This window comes from Lemur catta, chromosome 19 (assembly GCF_020740605.2).
Source record: "Lemur catta isolate mLemCat1 chromosome 19, mLemCat1.pri, whole genome shotgun sequence".
Taxonomy (NCBI): domain Eukaryota; kingdom Metazoa; phylum Chordata; class Mammalia; order Primates; family Lemuridae; genus Lemur; species Lemur catta.
The window spans coordinates 33,209,489-33,226,651 of NC_059146.1; the positions used below are offsets into that span (position 1 = coordinate 33,209,489).

Sequence of the window (17,163 nt, forward strand, 5' to 3'; positions counted from 1 at the left end):
CATTTATTTGAAACAGAACATTAATTCTGACTGTCATTAGAGTCCATTTCAATTTCGTAATAACATAAAAAGTTAAGAGTCTAATTTATTCATACAAATCTTGTTAGCATCCAATTTCCACATAATGTAACATATTCCTTAAAAAGCTGACAAAGCAGGAGAAATTAAAAACATTTTAAAAAGACATCCACGGGCTCTCATTGCCACAGAGCCAAAGGTGAGGGGGTGGGGGGAGACCTGGGCAGCTCCAGAAAGGGCTGGAAGCTTAGAGTGACGGCGGGCAGAGCTGGGGAGGCAGGCTGGGCCTGGCTCCCCCAGGAGCAGAGGAGCATGGCTCCCGCTGCATCCCAGACAGTTCCTGCTCACCGCCCCACGGTCCCAGGGCATCCCAGTGGCTTGTCCCTGCCCCTGGGCTCCAGACAGCTCCAGCACTCCCCTTGGCAAATTCACCCTGGAGAGCCTTAACTCCTCTTAATTACACGTCTGCAGTGTTTGCATTAGATAGCTGTCACCCTGTAATTTACCCGTACATGGGTTTTAATTGTACATTAATCTTTCCTACATGCCACTCCCCTGCTAGAATCTGTAACGGCAGCAGTTTGGACCATTTTGTTTATTCCTCAACCAAAAATAGCTGATGAATGTAATTGCACGTCCTTCCTCCCCCTCCTTTTCCAGGATTACCTGCTGGGTGCTGTGGCTGGAGAGGAAGGCTCCTGTCACCTGCTTTAAATACAATATTTGACTATTTCCTGGCTGACAGCAATTTTAGAGGAAAGGTCAGCAGCAACAAGCAATCTTCCCATCACCTGCCACGTGCTCTGGGGCGCACCTGCTCACATCCTCGCTCTCCAGCTCCCGCCTGGTGGGTCTGGGAGCGCTCACCTGGGGAGCGATCGCACCAGAGGACCGAGGGCAGCTCAGAACCTAAGAAATCCGCCAGCTTGGAGGTTCCAAGGTCACTTGGAGAACTAGGAAGGAGAGCTATAAATTACAAAGCCCTGGCTGGCTGCCAGGGCCCCAGGAAGCTACATTTAGCATATCATTCTCCCAGCAGAAGGATAAAGCCTTAACTCCCTTTCCAATGGAATTTGAATGGAATTTGTTACAGGAACATTGTGATTGAAATATCACCAATTGGCTTTTCATGACAACTCAGCAATAGACTGCAATTGCTAAGGGGGTGGGTGGGGGCGGCGGGGGTGGCTGCTGTGTTCCCAGGCCGGCCAAGGTGGCAGCCAGGAAGCCCCATACAATATTTATGAAATCCAGATGAAGCCCTACACTGGCAATGAGCTGATATCATAACACAGATTTCAAAAACGCCTTGACATTTGCCCGAGCTCAAATTTCCCCTGGCGAAAACCCACGGGGCTTCGTGCTGACGGAGGTCTGCATGCTTCGCCCCCACCCTCAGCCTTCTTCATTTAAGCCCCGGTAATTAACACCGGGCTGGGAGGGGGCCGGGGGCTGGAGTCCTGGAGGGAGGGGAAGAACACCAGGCAAGTCCACTTCTCCTTGGAGGAAAACATCAGCAGTGGATTCCGGTGGTGAAAGACAGCAGTTTTGATAATTTTTATTGTTAAACACTTTCCAACATGCAAAACAGAGCTTGGTGATCTCCTTAAACGGATGAGGCTCTGACAGCATATTTGGATGGGGAGAGGTATGCAGTGACAATCCATCACACAGTAGCCCAGGAAACACAAATGAAAGCAAGAAATGCAGTTCCTCAGGGCCAAAGATCTCACTGAGGTGCAGCCTTTGATTTCTTTCAGGGCAGCCTTGGAGACAGAGAAGGGGACAGGAAGGGGACGGGATGGGGATGGGAAGGGGATGGGAAGGGCATGGGAAGGGGATGCGAAGGGGATGGGAAGGGCATGGGAAGGGGATGGATAGGGGACGGGTAGGGGATGGGAAGGGGACGGGACGGGGATGGGAAGGGGACGGGAAGGGGACGGGAAGGGGATGGATAGGGGACGGGTAGGGGATGGGAAGGGGATGGGACGGGGATGGGAAGGGGACGGGAAGGGCATGGGAAGGGGATGGATAGGGGACGGGTAGGGGATGGATAGGGGACGGGTAGGGGATGGGAAGGGGATGGGACGGGGATGGGAAGGGGACGGGAAGGGCATGGGAAGGGGATGGGATGGGGACGGGAAGGGGATGGGAAGGGGACGAGAAGGGGATGGGAAGGGGACGAGAAGGGGATGGGAAGGGGACGGGAAGGGGATGGGTAGGGGACGGGTAGGGGATGGGAAGGGGACGGGTAGGGGACGGGAAGGGGACGGGAAGGGGACGGGAAGGGGACGGGAAGGGGATGGGACGGGGATGGGAAGGGGACGGGAAGGGGACGGGAAGGGGACGGGAAGGGCATGGGAAGGGGATGGATAGGGGACGGGTAGGGGATGGGAAGGGGATGGGACGGGGATGGGAAGGGGACGGGAAGGGGACGGGAAGGGGATGGATAGGGGACGGGTAGGGGATGGGAAGGGGATGGGACGGGGATGGGAAGGGGACGGGAAGGGGATGGGAAGGGGATGGATAGGGGACGGGTAGGGGATGGGAAGGGGATGGGACGGGGATGGGAAGGGGACGGGAAGGGGATGGGAAGGGGATGGATAGGGGACGGGAAGGGGATGGGAAGGGGACGGGACGGGGATGGGAAGGGGACGGGAAGGGGACGGGAAGGGGATGGATAGGGGACGGGTAGGGGATGGGAAGGGGATGGGACGGGGATGGGAAGGGGACGGGAAGGGCATGGGAAGGGGATGGATAGGGGACGGGTAGGGGATGGGAAGGGGATGGGACGGGGATGGGAAGGGGACGGGAAGGGCATGGGAAGGGGATGGGATGGGGACGGGAAGGGGATGGGAAGGGGACGAGAAGGGGATGGGAAGGGGACGAGAAGGGGATGGGAAGGGGACGGGAAGGGGATGGGTAGGGGACGGGTAGGGGATGGGAAGGGGACGGGTAGGGGACGGGAAGGGGACGGGAAGGGGACGGGAAGGGGACGGGAAGGGGACGGGAAGGGGATGGGACGGGGATGGGAAGGGGACGGGAAGGGGACGGGAAGGGGACGGGAAGGGGACGGGACGGGGACGGGACGGGGACGGGAAGGGGACGGGAAGGGGACGGGAAGGGGACGGGAAGGGGACGGGAAGGGCATGGGAAGGGGACGGGAAGGGGACGGGAAGGGGATGGGAAGGGGACGGGAAGGGGATGGGAAGGGCATGGGAAGGGGACGGGATGGGGATGGGAAGGGGACGGGAAGGGGATGGGAAGGGCATGGGAAGGGGACGGGAAGGGGACGGGAAGGGGACGGGAAGCGGACGGGAAGGGGACGGGAAGGGGACGGGAAGGGGACGGGAAGGGGACGGGAAGGGCACGGGAAGGGGACGGGAAGGGCATGGGAAGGGGACGGGAAGGGCATGGGAAGGGGACGGGAAGGGGACGGGAAGGGGACGGGAAGGGCATGGGAAGGGGACGGGAAGGGCACGGGAAGGGGACGGGAAGGGCATGGGAAGGGGACGGGAAGGGGACGGGAAGGGGACGGGAAGGGCATGGGAAGGGGACGGGAAGGGCATGGGAAGGGGACGGGAAGGGGACGGGAAGGGCATGGGAAGGGGACGGGAAGGGCATGGGAAGGGGACGGGAAGGGGATGGGAAGGGCATGGGAAGGGGACGGGAAGGGGACGGGAAGGGCATGGGAAGGGGACGGGAAGGGCACGGGAAGGGGACGGGAAGGGGATGGGAAGGGCATGGGAAGGGGATGGGAAGGGGACGGGAAGGGGACGGGAAGGGGACGGGAAGGGCATGGGAAGGGCATGGGAAGGGGACGGGAAGCGCATGGGAAGGGGATGGGAAGGGCATGGGAAGGGGATGGGAAGGGGACGGGAAGGGGATGGAAGGGGATGGGAAGGGGACGGGAAGGGGATGGAAGGGGATGGGAGGGGATGGGAGGGGAAGGGGATGGGAAGGGGATGGGACAGGGATGTTCAGACCCTCCTGGACGAGGGGCCGTGCTGCAGGTCCTGGCTTCCCCATGCCTGGGCTACAGGTGATTCAGCAGGTAAAGGACAGCAACCTTTCCAAAGTGGACCTCTGGGGCACCTCACACCCACAGGACTCCTTCTCCCTCCTACTGTGGCTTTTGGAGAGAAAGACTCCCCTCGCAGACACCAGTTCCCAGAGTGGCGAGACGTGAAATATCGCATGGGGTCCAGGCCTGAAGTCCCTGGATTGTTTACGAGTCAAAGGCAAGGGCGATTTAGGTGGTTTTTGATAAACACTTCATATTCCACATCCTAAGAGAAGCAGAATACTTGTCAAGCATGCATCTTTATGAGCTGTCTGCCTATAAACCTTGCACGGAAGGTCCGCGCTTAATGTTGGCTTGGCAGTAAATTGGCGCGACGCGCGGGGCTGCAGCATCAAATTAGCATCGACCCGTAAAACGTTACTGAATGATTCCTCAAATCTGCCAAGTCTTCAAATCAATTCCGGAGAAAGCGTCAAGGGTTTTCTTTTAAACTTTGATAAACCTTTCATATTAGTTATCACAGAAGAGCATAAACCTCTCTAATCTGTCTTCCCACAAAAAAAAAAAGGTGTTGTTTTTCCCAAACTGCTTTTAGCTCTTCCATCTTTGTGCACCCGCCTCCGAATCGTATAAACAATGTGTGTATCATGGATTCATTTGCTGCCCTATTTTAAAGTGACTGGTATTTCGCTCACACTGTCCATGCCCCGTGGTCCCAAAGTGTGGAGAGAATTCCTATCACACCAGTATAAAGTTCTCACCCCTGGCCTTTGCGACATGCAGTCCCAAGCTAGCCTCCTCCAGGAAGCCTTCCATAGCTCTCCAATGGGAAGCCCTCCATCCTTGCAGGCCTTCATTGTGTGGGTGTTTATGGGGCCCCACTTTGTGCAGGACTGTTCTGGGCACCGGGACACAGCAGTGAATTCAAGCCCCAGTGCTCATGGAATTTGCAAAGGGGAAGAAAGACGAGCCCAGGAGACTGATGCATCAAGGGTTCTCTGACGATTCCAAGGCAGGGCCCAGCATCTGCCTCTCTGACCAGCAACCCAGGTGTTTCCGGGGCAGGTGGCCAGTTCCCCAAACCCACCCAGAGAAACGCCTGTCTACTGCATCCATCAGCAGGGCAGATTCAAATGCACACACCCAGCAGAAGAAATCACAAGCACCCCCAGACATTAAAGAACTCTACAATTTGGGGATAGAAGTGAATTTTCAAATTTGTTAAATAGCGTTTTCAGGTTCAGAATATCCTTGGCAAAAAAAAAATAAACCGTATTAGTCATCTGAGAAATAAAATTAAAACCACAGTGCAATACCTCTACGTACTCACAGAATGGCTAAAACGAGAAAGACTAACAACGCAAAGCTCTGAACAGGACGTGGAGCAACTGCGACTCTCACGCGTAACCGGTGGGGCGGGGGAATCAGCACAAGCACGTCAGGAAACTGGCAGCACCTGCAAAAGAGCCAGGTACTGGGACCCAGCGATTCTCCTCTAAGCACACACGCCCAACAGACAGACGCAAGAACGTCCACAGCGGTACCGTTCCTAGTAGCCAAAAACTCCAAACAACCCAAACGTCAATCAACAAGGGAACGGAGAAATAAGGTAGATCCATGCAATGGGATCCTACAGAGTAACAGGAATGAACACACTACAGTGACTCACAATGTGAATGAATCTCACAAACGTGACACTGACACAATCCCAGAGCACCAGGCCATGTGATTCCATTTCTATTAAGTTTAAAAACAAGGAAAACCACCCACACCGTTAAAGGTAAAGAGAGCACCTATGGGTGGTGGAGGGAAGTGACTGCAAGAGGTCTGGGGGTGCTGGGGCGCCAGTCACGTTCTGGTCCCTGCGCTGGAGCCAGGGACACAGGTGTGCTGGGTTTGTGGATATTGCACTGGACACCTGTGATCTATTCGCTTTTCTGTATGCACGCCATGCTCGGAATGGAAGGTCTAAAAGTGTGCTGTAGTGAATCCAGAACAGGGAAAAGGCGTCTTTGGGAACCTGCTTAGAAAAAGCAGGATTTGGGGGACACTGGCCAGTGGGGCCACACGCCCCCTAAGCCTCTGTCACACTACCAGGCAAGGCCCTTGACCAACACGATTCCTGGCAGGCAAGCAGGAAAGGGCCGTGTGCACCTGGGGTGATGATAATGACAGGAGCAGCTGCCATGAATTGTCGGCTGGCCACCAGTCAGGCACAATGGCTCTAAGACGCGGGTTCTACTGTCATCCCATTTTACAGATGAGGAAACCGAGTCTCTGGTCCACACAGTAAACACGTGGTACAGCTGGGATTTGAACCCAGGCGGTGTGACTCCAGGCGCTGGCTTCAGTCACAACCCAGGGGCGGCTGCATGAGTGGAGGGCTGTAGGTGGTTGCCATGGCTGTCCATTGACACGTTAATCCACGGAAGAGGGAATTGAGAAGAGTTAAATAATAGGCATAGATTGTGCTTTCACAGGGATGAATGGTCATGAAATTAAATTTGCAGATGAGGCCAAATCTCATGAGGTCCCAAATCTAAGCGGGAAACGGCAAGATGGACCCAACCAGGAGAGAAGCAATTTACCATGCACACCGAGGCGGTAATCCTCGCTAAATGATTTTTGTGAGAAAAAGGCCCACGTGTGGCTGCCGTGGGGGATGGCGAGGCGGTGATGACCACCGACGGCAGGTGGCCCCTGCACGGGCAGCAGGCTCAGCCCCAAGCACAACAATGGGACAGGGGACGGCCAGGCGAGATCAATCCCAGCCCTGAACCAGCCTCTGCCAAAGGGATTAGAATAGACATGGGAAAGCTCCTCGGAAGTAGGAATCAAACTGGACCGAGACATGCATGGGGAGGGGTAGGAAAGAGTGTTCCCAAAACACAGAACCACATACAAAAAGGGGACGGTGTCGGAAGGAACCCAGAACACTGGCCTCAGCGAGCCAGACGCTGGCTGCATCACTCACCGGCTCAACTCGTGCAGGTGGACTGCCTGAATCACAAGATAAGCCCCGCCAGTGTAGACAGAGTACCTGTTTGAACACTGGCTCAACCGGTTTAGACAGAATGGCTTGCATAATGCACTGGCTTGACCAGTGTAGACAGACTGTGTAGATAGGTGCTGAGCTCAACCAATGTTAACAGATGGCGTGCATCATGAACTGGGGGCTCAACCAGTATTGGACAGACTGCCTGCACCACACACGGGCTCCGCCAGTGTAGACAGACCGCGTGCACCACTCATTGGCTCCACCAGCATAAATAGACCACCTGCACCATGCACTGGCTCTACCAGTGTAGACGGACTGCACAGTTTAGCTCACCCAGCAAGCAGTCACTGAGTGCCTTCTCCATGCCGAGCCCCTCGTGGCCAACACAGCTGGAGAGAGCGGCATGTGCACCAGCACAGTAGCCTGCTGTGTTCACCCGGCTTCTCGGAGCAGGTAAGAGGCTGCTCAGGAAGGACCAGGTCAGCTGGGGGCCTGGGTGCTCCCCTCAGGCACGGCCTTCCTATGGCACGGGAAACAGAGTCCCTCATCCCAAGGCTGGAGGAGGGTCCCCGTGCTCACAAGGCTGGGCAGATGAGACTTGTCCAGAGAGATGACTCAGCCCCCAAAAGAGGCAGCCCTGAAGGTGGGACGACTCATCTGCCAAGCGTGAGTCAAGGGACGGCTGGCAGAGGGGCTCGCCTGAGTCACCTGCCCACTGATGAGCATCTGGGCACTTCGGGGGTCCGTGGTGGTGAAGGCAGCAGTCAGAAGAGGAGAGTGGCCAGGCCAGCCCAGGAGGGCCAGTCTGGAGCTGCCACCCTCTGAGCAAAGAGTCTGGGGGGCTGAGGAGAGGCCTAGGGGGCTGGGGAGGGGATCTGTCGCTCCTGCACCCTCCGCTTGGCTCCCGTCTCTCCCGTCCCTGAGTCTGGCCCAGCGAGGGAGGAGCTGGCTCAGGCCCACACAGTGAGGACAAGGTGACAGCGACCTGGGCTGTTGCCTGCAGCTCGGCAGCCACTTGGCTCAGGGCCTGCAGCCAGCAACGTGGGCACAACGGGAAACGGGGTGACTCACAGCCCTGCTCCCCCACCCCCAGCTCCGGAGCACAGAGCCTGGTGGACCCGGCGGTGTCTGCAGGGAAGCCGGGGCCTGGGCTGAGCTGCAGACATGAGAGCGGGTGGGCAGAGCCCCTCACAGAGGGTGCGAGCAGACACAGACCGGCTCCCTCGGGGAGGAGGAGGAGGAGGGCTGAGAGCGAGGGACAGCTGCAAGAGAGGGCTTCTTGCTGGGGCAGGCGCCGGCCGGCTGCCGGCTTACATCAAGTGGGTGGCAGCTGAAGAACCTCCTGGGGGAGCAGGATGTTAAGTGGACGAAACACAGGCCCAGGCCACTGCTGGCCGCAGGCCCACAGCCAATCGACTCCAGAGGAAGGTGGGCGTCGGGCTGCAGCGAGCATCGGCGCACGGGAGCGCCAAGCCCAGAGCGGCTGGCATCAGCCCCGCTGCCTTCCCCCAGGGACCCAGCCCTGAACGAGCATGGCCCAGCTGGGACCAGAAGCCAAAGGTGGAGCAGGACCATGGTCTGGGCCTCAGGCAGCTTGTCCTCACCGTGGAGCCCTGGACACGGGGCTGTCACTTACTGAGCGTGCTGAATGGTGAGCACACAGGAGCAGTGCGAGACCCACGGGCTTGGAGGACAGCAGGAAGGAGGTGGGCGGGGGCAGGGCACAAAGCCAGGGCCACACAACCAGCTGCCCGGCCATTCCGTCCTGGGAGGCCACACCAGCAAGAGAGGACGGGCACTTAGGACCCCAGGGGCGGCCCTGCCTTGGGGAACGCACGGCTCCTGACAGCGCCACGAGTCCCGGCCCAGACCACCCTCACACCTGCCCTCCCACACCTGACCCAGCCCGAGTTCCTGTAGGATTCACACCCACCCACGGGTTAGGACCACGGTCACCTTTCTCTAGGATTACTGCTGCTCCCTCCTCGCCGGTCTCCCTACCCTGCAGCAGTTCCTGGGACGAAGTTGCAAATCCCTCCCGGGACTTGAAGGCCCTGCACAGGCAGGTCTCCAGCCCCCTTCCTCACTCTGCTGGCCACACGGGCCTTCCCACAGCCCCTGCACGGGGCCCCATGTCCCCGTCACACACTCCCTCCACCGGGGACCTCTGTGCACACTGTCGCCTGCCCGGTGCCCTCTCTCCATCCTCTCCTCCCACCCACCCCCTGCTTAGTCCCGGCTCCTCCTTCACACCTCAGCTGAAGGGCCACCTTGGAGGAAGAGTCCCCAGAACCCCGCCGCCTAGGTCGTCGGATTACTCTCTCGTAGGTCTCACAACGACACCGTGTGCCCTTGATATTGTTATCACAGACTCCAATCACACATGTGTTATTATTTTTATTAATGTCTTTGTCTGGCAGAGAATGAATGAGTGAGGAATGAATGATGGGGAGTCTCTGTCCCAGCAACCACAAACCCCACAAGGGCAGGGACCACCCTTAGTTTTGCCCAGCTTGTGTCCCCAGGGCCTGGCACAGCAACATACACCTGACACGTGCTCAATAAACGTTCATGGAGGGCGGAGTGAAGGACAATGACGGCGGGCCTGGTACCAAGAGTGTGGGACCGGGAGTGACTGGCTCCAGGTTTCAAAGTTGACAGTTCCAATTTAGTTCAAATAAATGTCACTCACCGGGGCCAGCTCTGACCATGGCTTGGCAGGGAAAGGGCACTTTGCCCGCAGTCGCCAGCACCCAGAAGCACTGATTTCCCAGAAATTCATGGCCTTCCAGGTGGGGAATGGGGACGGGAGACACAGGCCACCAGCCCGGGAGGACGGCTGTGTCTGCTGCCCCCAGCCCAGGCCTGACGCAGACACTCCGACTGCCCGAAAGGTGGCTTTGCACACAGGGCCAGGCCTGCGTCGCGGTGTCAGCCCACGTGGATGCAGGTGTCCCTGCCTCTCAGTGGCCCGGGCCGCATTTCTGAATGTCTAACTGCCCAGGAACAAGGCCAGCAGGTGCAGGCCAGAGCACCACATCACAAACGACAGGCAGTTTTGTGCAGGATGAAAGTCACAACTTTTTTCCACGACCAATTTGTAAGTCTCATCTTCTGCCCATAGCGATGTACTGGCCACAGGGTCACACATCCTTCAGCTGATGAGAAATGAGATGGCATTGCCTGCGTCCTCTACCCCCTGAGCTAACGCAGCTCGGTCCCCGGGCTGAGCCTGTGGGTGTCCACTGCCTTTGGTCAGTCTTTTCCCAGGAGGGAGGGAACACAGAGGCTCTGGAGTCAGACCAATCCTGGCTGTGACTCCAGAGACAGCACCAAGGATCTACTGTCACCACGCTGTCACCATGGAGGCTGCCCACCCCCAGCAAAGTTCCTGAGGCTCCAGGACACTGACGGCACATAGACATCCAGACGTCATCCTTGATTGTTTAATGTTTTTGCTGTCCCATGGCAGGGCCACAGTGATACCCTCGGGCCAGCATGATATAAATCTGTGTATAACTCACTACCTTCTGATTAGCGGAAAGGCTGGCCACTGGATTCACACAGTGTTGACCGACTCTAATTGCTCATTAAGAAGCTGCCATAATCTTCTGTCCACTTTCCTGCCCATGGGTTACCCGTTTGCCCACATTTCTCCAGTGTGACTGCCACGCACAGGCAAACCAGGGAGGTGACATTTTCCAAGCTGGATGCAGCAGGGGCAACTAAGACAAGGGTCTCATACTCCAGGCCAGGCAGCGGGCAGGAGACGGGGAAGTCAGCAGTCAGCAGGGACCTCGGCTCGGGCCACACCTTCCCCGCCAGCCCCCACACGCACTGCTGTGCCCACCACAGGTTCCTCCAACCAGACGCATCAGCAACCCACGAGCAAAGCTCTCAGCGCCCATCATTTCTTCCATCAGCAAAACCACAAAAAGCCTACCAGGCTGCTGCCGGCATGAACTCAGAGCTCAGAGCGGGGCGGCAGCCTGCACGACGTCTCCAATCAGGAAAATCTGACTCTCTTTTCTTTTATGTGAATTGAAGGCAAATTCTGAGATGAGCCCGCCAGGCACACTTTCCCAACAACCATACGGCAAAAAAAGTAGTTACTGAACTTTCCCAGACTTATTAGCTTACATAAACAGAGATTTGAATAAATGTTTAAAAAATGAAATTCCCTTGATACTCTGTAATCAGTAAATGTTCATTACGGAAACACAGCAAATATGCATGAAATTTCCCAAGTGATATTCTGGCTACAAGATTAAAAAGGCATCTCAAACAGCAGGCTGAGTTACAAAGCCTCCTCCGCCGGTCACAGTCTGGGAATGCTTTGCCAAGCCCAGGTCAGACCGGCCTGCTCTCCTGTCCCAGCCAGAGCCAAGGAAAGTCAGAAGATGTTCATTTTGCCCACTCAGGCAATTTAGCAATGAGCCCCCTCACTGCCTGATTGATGTCTATAAATAATTAATCCTTGACCTTGCTTTTAAGAAAGCCTTGACTTTTTAATTTGGGGTCTTTTAAAAAAATCAATACCTGGGAAACGTAATTCACTCTTGTGGAATCTGATTCCAGGTAAATAAATAACTACGTTGTGCCATTTGTGTGTCCCAGGAGGAACTGTGCCTGGTGACAGGATGGAGTCAGGCTTTGAGGTTTTGTGTGTTCAAATGCTGCTGGATTATTGATCGCCCACCCTATTGAGGCCCGGTCTCTTACAGGTCTAAATCTTATCCCTCCTGTGGGTCACTTCACAGAGGAAGGTCTGCTGAAGGCTCATGAATATGCTTCCACGGCCCCCAAGAGGTCCCCAGACCCCGTCCTGCCTTATGTGCTGGGCTGTCTTCATTAAAAGAGGATCTCCTACTGGCGCCAGCGTCACTCCTTCCTGGGCCTGTCTGCCTTGCCTTTGGGCCAGGGGCAGCAGGTGGGCAGCAGAGCCCAAGGCAGTTGGGACATTTTAAAGAGGGCTCTGGCACTCCTGCTGCTTAGGCTGCTCTGCCTTCCTTCCCCACCCACGCGCAAGGGTCAAAGTGAACTCAGAAGCGAGAAGTTACCCCCAAAAAGTGAGCTTGGTAGTGTCGCTCGTGAGCATGGCAGCGGGGTATGAGAAAGGAACTAATCTGCCCCTTACTCTTCTGTCCCCCCACCCGCACCCCTGCACTCGGCCGCCTCTCCCACGTGCTCTGCAGCCAGCCGGATCCTCGCCGAGGAGCTGCAGAGGGCCCGGGACGCGTGTTCTCCCAACAGAGCCAACCACTGCTCAGGGCCCAGTTGGGGGGCGGCCGGGGACGTGGGGTCCACTAGGATACCGGAGGCGGCTGCGGGGCAGAGAGCCCCAGGATCGGCCTCTACTTCCCGGTTAGAACCGAGCGCCGGGCGGTGAGCTCCCACAGCCCAGGGCGCAGCGGCCGCGCCAGCTCTGGGTCGGGGTCGCAGGGCCTGGAGGCAGGATGTGCGGGGAAAGTTAGGGCCGCGGGAGTCCCGTGCCAGGCAAGGCAGGGGGTCACCTCTGCCCCACGCGCCGGCGCTGGCTCTGCCAATCCCGCGAACGCGCCTCCGGGAGGCCAGAGCTGGCGGGCAGAAGCAGCAGCCCGCGGCCGGAGGGCTCGGCTCGGTCCCGCGGCGAAGCGGTCCTTTCCCCGCCCACCGGAGCCGCCGGGGCTCGGACTCCCGCACTCCCGGACACACGCACGCACACACCTTCACACAGTCGCTGACGCACACGCACTCGCCCCCGGCACAGAACAGGCCGGTGCCCTGGAGAGTCGCGAGGTGGGGATACGCGCAAGTGGAGCGCGGGGGCACCTTCCGCCGCTCAGTGGGAAGCCGAGGCCACCTCTAACTTCCCCCCTCGTCCCTGCCGGCCACCGCCCGCCCTGTCCCGGCTCCGAGCGCGCGGGAAAGCGCCGGCGCCCTGGGAGCTCCGGCCCGGCCCTCTCGGCGCCCGACGCCGCCTCCCCACGCCCAGCGCCCAGGGCCGGGAGGAGGAGCGGGGGTCCGCAGGGACCAAGTGAGCCCGAGGGGCGGCAGTTGACAGACGCGCGGCGGCGAGTGAGATCCAAGGAGAGAAAGTCTAATTAAAGTTCCCGCTACTAGGGCCGGTCCCCAAAGTGCGGCCAGATCCGAGCCCCGCGCGCCCCACCTTCGCCCGCGGCTGCGGACTCCTGTCCGCGTCAGGTCTCGGGGTTGGCGCGCAGCGCTGTCCGGGGCCCGCGTCGGACCCCCGGGGGCGTCCCCGCAGGCCCGGAGGCGGCGCGGGGCAGCAGCAGGGGTGGGGCAGGACGTGGCCACTTACCTGGTGCGGCCGACGCTCTCGAGGCCGCAGGCGCCTCCAGTCGGGCGCGGCCCCCCGCCGCGGGCCCTGCGCTCGGGGCGCCAAGGCGGCAGAGAGGACCTCCGCCCCAGCCAGGCCCGGTGCCTCCTCCCGCTCCGAGCGGAACCGAGCGGAACCCGGAGCGGTCGGTGGCGAGCGGCGGGGCCGGCGGCCGCAGCGCGCGGGAGAGGGAGAGGGTGTGGTGGCGCGCTCCTCCTCGGCCCTGGCCCGGTGGGTCCCCCACCTCCGGCCGCCGCCGCCGCCGCCGCCGCCTCGTCCTCTCTCCTCCCCGCAACGCTGCCGGATACGGCTCGCACGCCGGGAAGTCTCCCAGCGAAGTGCTAGCGAAGCCTCCGGCGAGGCTGGAAATAGCGCCGCGCCCGCCCGGCGCCCCGCCCCCGGCCCGTGCCCCGCCCCGCGGTGGTGGCGGCGACGGCGGTGGCCGGGCAGGGAGGGGGTCACTCTTGCCATCCGCTTGGCCCTTCTGGGGGGCACGGGCGCCGCGCCCACGCGCGCTCTGCGACTCCCGGGCCCCGCCGGCCGCGCGCTCCGCAAGAGCTGATGCTGGGCGCGGTCCGGCGGCCGCGGGGCTTGGGGTGGCTGTGGCGGGGGCGGCCCGGGTCTCCGGGGTCCCTGAGAGCCGGACTCCTGTCTGACGCTTGGCTTCAGACAGCGACCAGAAATGCCCCAGTGGGTCGCACCTGGCATTACTGGGGCGGGCCTTGACCACAGCTGGGCAGCGGCGCGTGCCCGGGACCCGACGCTGCGGGGGGCGCGGGGCCCACGAAAGACAGAGGGTTGATCCCGAAGAAGCTTCTGGGAAGTCCCAGGGCTACACCCTCGCGTGGAATTCGGTCAAGGCCTTGGGCGGCCCCAGACCCTGGTGTCTGCACCGATCCCCAAATTCCTGGAGCTCTGGATTCTGCTGAAAGTGCCCTATGACCCAGGCTCTCCCTTAAGGGCTTCATCCCTGTCTGGTCACCTGCATGAGGCCTGGGCCAACAGTCGCCTCCCTATACACACCCAGAATAACGGAGTGGCAATGTGACTGGTCCACAGCCACGCCGCACCTGGGCGGAGCATGACCATGAACACAGGCTCTGGGTTCCCGCCTTGTTCTTCCTGAGAAGGGGCAGCGGGACCTGCAGGGGGCACACAGGCCTGGGGAGGAAGGGCAGGCTGTTTTCTCACAGGAGCCATTTGAAACTGGAAATCAGTCACCTCGTAGTCTTGGACGCACACCAGTACTTTCCCAACCCTGCAGAGATGCCTTTAGTAAGCTAAAGTGAAGGAGGCTCACCCTTTCCCCCGCTGGTATCTGCTGGTTGGATGGCCTGACTCCACCTGGCTGACCCAGTGTGAGGGACAGAATTGAGGAATAGGATGTACCAGTGGCCCTTGACTGACTAGAGTTGGGGGCAGGCTTGGCAGGGAGCAGACCCACTCCTGAGGACAGCCAGGGAGCCCCCAGCACTAGGGCCCTGAGGCCTCCTTAGTGCCCCAGGTAAGCTCAGGGCATCCAAATATAGACCAGGACAGTTGAGAAGATAAACTGAAACATACCACACCATCATGATCTCCTTTTAATTCTTGCAATAACAAAGCAGGCATTATTATGCCCATTTTACAGATGAGGAAACTGAGGTGCAAGAATCAAGTTGCTGGAGTCCACGTATCTGGAGGATGGCCCAGTTATGCTGATTTAAAAGTAGAATAGGTTCGATTCTGTGGTTCCTTCTCCAGGACTCTAAGCTCAGACTATCCCAGCCCGGGCAGTGCCGTGACCCAGCCCCACTCCACTGGCCGTGCATGTTACTTGTGGGGGCGAGGGGTGGGGATAGAGTGTATCTATGTGGCTGACATTGCCCTACTCTACCTCAGTCAGGTGCAGATTGGAGGGGCCGAATGCAAGGAGCGTGTGCGTCAGGAAGAACAGGGCGTGGAATCCTTGTCCATCCCGCACCCAAGCAGTGTCAGAGCTGGGCAGCAGGAGACAGTATGGGAACAAAGGGGAGGGCGGCGTGAGCAGGAAGCTACTTACTGGACTAGCCCAGAGGACACTGACCCTGTCCCTGTCCCTGTGTCCCCCTTGCTCCTACACTTCCAGCCCCCCCCGCACCCCCGGGGGCCTGGTTACAGCTCGTCTAGGCAGCTGCCAGGGAGCCCCCTGTCTGTAGCTGGGCCTGGAGCAGAGCGCACGGCTTTGGCCAGAGAGGCCCAGTGGTCGAGGGAACCTCTTCAGTACCACGCACACTCCGCAAGGCACACGTACACACACTCACGCTCACACACGCACAGGTGGAGAGAGAGTGGGCGTTCCCATTCCACAGCCCGGCCTCGAAGCTGGGAGGAGGCTCTGCACAGTGAGTACTTCCATGGAACGAGTCTACGCAGGCTGTATCTCCACAGGACAAGTCTACACAGGCTTTACTGTGACCAGTGAGCAGGGCTAGCAGGTCAGCCCGGCTGCCCTGTGCATCCGTGTGCAGCTATCCTCCTGGGAAGGGTGGTTTTTCCAGGAGCTTTTCCAACTGTACTTATTAGCACTTATTTGCATCGAATATTCAGGCAGGCACCACTAGGAATCAACAATGTTGCATTCCTTTGCCACATTTTCCATTTTTCACTCAGACTTCCTTCTTGTGTTGAGAAGCCCTCAGGGAAATTTGCAAAGGGGGCCTGAGGCCCCTGGCACCAACACACAATGAGTTTTCCCCCGAGATTGGCCAAGGACTGCATGCCCTTTTTTTGAAAGTCAGGCTGAGCCTCTGCAGCGAGGGAGGAGCGGGAACGCTGCAATTCCCCGGCCTGGAGCCCTGTGTGCGCGCTTGCAGGTTTTGATATGTGTGTCTACACCGAAAGATTAGTGGCAAACTTGTCTCTTTGCATCCCAACTAAGGTAACAAGATTATTTTTAGTGGATGGCCTCATGAGTCCACAGCCTAGGCCCCAGAAGGGCTAAAGAGAAATTCAGAAGTCACTGTTTGCTGCAGCGGGGGCACAGGAAGGAGGAGGGGGCTGTGCAAATCCCCCCTCCACTGGCTCTGCCCACCGCCCCCCACCACCACTCCTGGGAGTGAAGACTCCTTGGCTGAAGCCAGCACGGCAGGAAAGCTGACACTGTGTCACATTGTGTTTGAAAAGGGCACGTAAACCTATTGGCGAGGCTGAGTCTGGAGTCCCAACGTGGCGTTCTGTTGCCATGAGAAGAGCAGAGCACTGTTCAGGGACATCTCTTCCGTGCCCCTGCTATCCCACGGGACAGAGAAGAGCATAAAGGGATAGATAGGCCAGGAGATCTCTTCCTGCTCTCCCAGGTGCCAGCCGGGAGCCCTAAGCTTGTCTCCAAGCCCCTGGGAGCCTGTTTCCCGTTTGCAGGACAGCAGGCTGCGCTGCAGAGGTAAGGGGAGGGGAGTGAAAGCAGCGGGGAAGTGGGGTCCTGAGGCCAGCCTGCCCTGAGCCACCCCTGGACCAGCCACCTTGGGGTATGGCCTGGCCTCCGTGTCAAGCATCTGGCCCTGTGATGGCCTCTGCAATACCGTGACCTCAGGATTTCCTGAAACCAGTTCAATATGCGAATGGCTCAGAGACAGAGCAGAGCGTTGTCCAGGTGGGAGACTCTTCCCGGGAACACAGGTGCTGCCCCAGCTGCCTCTGTGGGGCCCCGTGTGGGCTCCTGGCCACAGCCTTCCCTTCCCTGGCCTCAGTCTTCCCACTTAACAGTGGGGGGAGGACAGGCTCTTGAGTCCCCTTCCAGGCCCGAGCTGTGATTCCATGATTCCCAAAACTTCCTCACCTGGAGAA

At 58.9% G+C, this 17,163-nt stretch overlaps 1 protein-coding gene across 1 annotated transcript in view; it reads right to left on the bottom strand.

Annotated features, from left to right (window-relative positions):
* CHST8 (carbohydrate sulfotransferase 8) overlaps window positions 1-13,412 on the bottom strand; it is a 103,613-nt gene extending 90,201 nt beyond the window's left edge. Inside the window, 1 exon segment of the mRNA XM_045531761.1 lies at window positions 13,342-13,412. The gene's annotated coding sequence lies outside the window, so the exon portion shown is untranslated.
* Between the last annotated feature and the right edge of the window lie 3,751 nt (window positions 13,413-17,163).